The sequence below is a fragment of the Mandrillus leucophaeus genome, unplaced genomic scaffold, assembly GCF_000951045.1.
Source record: "Mandrillus leucophaeus isolate KB7577 unplaced genomic scaffold, Mleu.le_1.0 Scaffold247, whole genome shotgun sequence".
NCBI lineage: Eukaryota > Metazoa > Chordata > Mammalia > Primates > Cercopithecidae > Mandrillus > Mandrillus leucophaeus.
In genome coordinates, this window is record NW_012102554.1 from 185,391 (window position 1) to 189,049 (window position 3,659).

The 3,659-nt window shown below is 50.9% G+C and overlaps 2 protein-coding genes across 6 annotated transcripts in view; one reads left to right on the plus strand and one right to left on the minus strand.

Moving 5' to 3' along the window:
- The window catches only part of LOC105541896, a 40,219-nt gene extending 36,982 nt beyond the window's left edge, over positions 1-3,237 (minus strand). Inside the window, exons 1-2 of the mRNA XM_011983166.1 lie at positions 2,283-3,237; positions 1,796-1,955 (exon numbers count right to left, since the gene is read on the minus strand). The gene's annotated coding sequence lies outside the window, so the exon portion shown is untranslated. The remainder of the gene's footprint in view (positions 1-1,795; positions 1,956-2,282) is intronic.
- Positions 3,238-3,370: 133 nt separating this feature from the next.
- TCF12 (transcription factor 12) overlaps positions 3,371-3,659 on the plus strand; it is a 377,169-nt gene continuing 376,880 nt past the window's right edge. For 4 of the 5 annotated variants that reach the window (XM_011983160.1, XM_011983161.1, XM_011983163.1 and 1 more), the window contains exon 1: positions 3,378-3,645. The gene's annotated coding sequence lies outside the window, so the exon portion shown is untranslated. Of the gene's footprint in view, positions 3,646-3,659 lie in introns of all 5 variants that reach the window. The other variant, XM_011983162.1, reaches the window with a different exon arrangement.

The window sequence follows — 3,659 nt, forward strand, 5'->3', positions numbered from 1 at the left end:
TCGAGACCATCCTGGCTAACATGGTGAAACCCCGTCTCTACTAAAAAATACAAAAAGCTAGCCGGGCGAGGTGGTGGGCACCTGTAGTCCCAGCTACTCGGGAGGCTGAGGCAGGAGACTGGCGTAAACCCGTGAGACAGAGCTTGCAGTGAGCTGAGATCCAGCCACTGCAGTCCAGCCTGGGCGACAGAGCGAGACTCTCAAAAAAAAAAAAAAAAGACACATGCAAAGGCTGTATTATGAAAAATAATTTCAAGTTATAACGTCAAATGAATGATACCTTTAATTCCAGCTCCTCCTTTTTGGGTCTGCTATGCTGTTGGCACTATGTTAGGTGCATGGTACTGGCAGATGCATGTCGGTCCGAACCCTCAAGGAGTTCACAATCTAATAAAGAAAATAAATTATAAAGTAAAGCTATATGGGCCATAATAGATATGAAAAACTTCACCAATCAGTCCCTAAGTAATGAGGGAGCCCCTATGACTGAAGGTTTGGGCAGACAGATATTCTTCCTCTGCGCTAGTTGTGTGAGAAGGATGAGAAGAAAATCTTGAAAACAGCATAAATCCTACATGTGGGATCACATACCTTCTCCTTCCCCAAGATTTCTCTCCAGTTTTACCATGGAGTCATAGAATCTTATCGCAGTGCGATGGTTTGAATGTGTCCCCCAAAAGTTCATGTGTTGAAAACTTAACCCCCAATGCAACAGTGTTGAGAACTGGGACCTTTAAGAGGGACTTCAAAGAGGGTAGAGTCCTCATGAATGGATTACTCTCTGTTGTGTGTGCTCACTAGCCCTTCTACATGGGATAACACAGCAAGAAGGCTCTCTAGAGACGCCAGTTCTTGGACTTACCAGGCTCCAGAACCATGAGCCAAATAAACTTCTTTATAAATCACTCAGTTTATGGTATTCTGTTAGTAGCAGGAGAGAATGAACTCAAACACATGGGAATGGGGCCTTAAGTTATCAGACTTCCTACCTGATGTTTATGTTTATGTCTTTGCTACTAAAAAAATGGTCATTGGGCTGGCACTGTGTAGACCACACTAGATTACAGACAACAGAAAATTCGAATCCGATTGGTCTAATCAGTGAAGAACTCAGAAGTTGCTTGATTCGGAGCCTCAAAAATGTCACCAAAGCCAGGTGTGGTGGCTCATGCCTGTAATCCCAGTGCTTTGGGAGCCTGAGGAGGGCAGATCACTTGAGGTCAGGAATTTGAGACCAGCCTGGCCAACATGGTGAAAACATGACTCTACTAAAAAAATAAAAAATTAGTTGGGCATGGTGGCACACGCCTGTAATCCCTGCTACTTGGGAGGTTGAGGCAGGAGAATCGCTTGAACCTGGGAGACGGAGGTTGCAGTGAACTGAGATCCTGCCACTGCCCTCCAGCCTGGGTGACAGAGCCAGACTACGTTTCAAAAAAAAAAAAAGTCACCTAAGATCAGATCTCAATGTATGTTTTCTTGATGTCTGCTTTATTTTAACCTGACTAGACTTGTGTTTGGAAGATGGCTACCCACCATCCAGGGGACCCGATTTTTGGGTACATGTAGAAAAAAGCGCTCTCACAAAATGGAAGAAAAACTCTTCCCAAGAAAGACCAGGAAATTGCTCCTCTCATTGGCCCAAATACGTTACGCCCATTGCCAACCAGTAACTGTGGCAGGGAATGGGATTATGCTGTTTTAGGTTGGAATTGTGCTACGTTGCTTAGATTGGAACCACCTGCCCCTGTAAGTAGGCAGAGCAGGGATGTGACTAAGAACTGGACTTGTTTACCCAGATAAGGAAGAGTGGATATTGGGGAGTCTAGGCCACCACAGGATCTGTCATAAATTTTAGGTACAGCCAATGCAAAGCCTTGGAAATCCACCTGACAGCTCCGGTTGTACCATCCGCCCTCCGTATCTGGGGTTTCCAAATTCTGGGATTCAACCAACTGAAAACAAAAAAGGTAGTTAGGCTTATCAGGCCTGAAAATATACGAAAATACAGAGCCTGAAATATAGCCTGAAAGTGTACTCAAAATATAGAGATTTCTTTGGATGATTATTCCCTAAATACACCTTAACAACTATTTACATAGCATTTGCATTGTATTAGGTTTTATAAGTAATCTAGAGATGATTTAAAGTATATGGGAAAACACACCATTTTTACGTAACAGACTTGAACATCTTAGAAAATCCAGAGTCCGGGAACCAATCCCACTGATACAGAGACAACTGTACTAAGTACAGTAATGGCATATGGTAGCTGAATCTACCTCTCTTTCCATGCCAGTCCGGAATCCAAAGGCTCCTTCTTGCCATGTTGTCCTCAGGCGTCGGCTGCTTCCTTCCATTTGTTACTTTGTGTCTTCTTTCCTCAGTGTTTCTTCTGCGTGGGCCTTACTGGTCTTTACCCACTCACTTACCTAAGAGTCAAAACACTGGCTGCCATTCAAGAAAATCTCACTTCCAGCCCAGAATCGAAGAACTGAGGTTTATTTTGTCTTCTTTCTACTCTGGGGCTTCTTTGAGGCCAAGTTCAGAACTTGCGCACAAGACAGTGGCTGTGTGACAGAGCCACCCTGGGCTGTCTCCGTTACATGAAGAGACTGGCTTGATCCATTCCCAAGCACTCGTCCCACGTGCAATTCTGTGGCTCCGAATGGGATTTGGGTGGGAGGAGGTGATTGGAGATGTGGGGTCTTGGTGAGTGGGGTATTTGAGAACCTGAAGCTCACACGGCTTTTTCTGGTTTGAGGGAGGTTTGCCCTTTCTCCTGCATTCGGCTCAGCATCGAATCTGACCGGCCGCGCCTCCTCGCGGAACGGCCGAGGAGGCTGGGTCTCCCGTCCCCACGCGCGCGGTGTCTGCGCCCACTGCAGCCCTCCTGGGCGGGAGCCTCTGGGCCCAGCTTAGGGTGGCGTCCAGCGTGACCTGCTCGGGAATGGCAGCCTTCAGTGCTCTGCGGCCTCGCGTTGCGGGAAGTTCGGGGACCTGGGCTGTTGATCCAGATGCTCCCACAGTTGTGTCTCCGTCGCTCCGCTTCGGGGGCCGAGAACCAGCAAGACCAACGCGAGGAGGCGCCACAGTGCCTGCCGCCCCGCTCCCAGGGGGTCCGGACGAGGCTTCCTCGGCGAGCGGTCGGGGCCTCCTTCTCGAGGGGCCTGCGAGTGCCTCCTGCCCCTCCCTGCCGGCCCCAACTCCCTCCCGCCTCACCCGACCGCGGGCTTTGTCCACCCGCCGCGGTGCGGCTCCTCCCAGTCCCCCGCCGGCTCCTCCCCGCCCCCTCTGCCGGCCCCACTTCCTAGGCGGCGGAGCGGGCCGGGGAGGAAAGGGTTAACTCGCGGCTCTTCCCGGCGCGGAGGGATCCGGAGGCGAGCCGAGCGCGGTGGTGAGGCCGCCACAGCGAAAAAAATGTCCGCCTGAGGAGACCCACAAGTTCTATTCGGGGGGACCGACAGCCCGCCCCGGGAGGAAGGGGCGGCCAGGCCCGAAAGCCGCCTCCCCCGCCCAGACCCGAGAGCTCGTGCGGGGCAAAGTGAACCGAGCCGCTGGGCGGTGCAAGGGGAAGCCCAAGCCCGCTTTCCCGGCCAAAGTGAACTTTAATCGGGGTGGTTGGATGCGGAGACGGGGCGGCAGGTAATTGCGGGCTA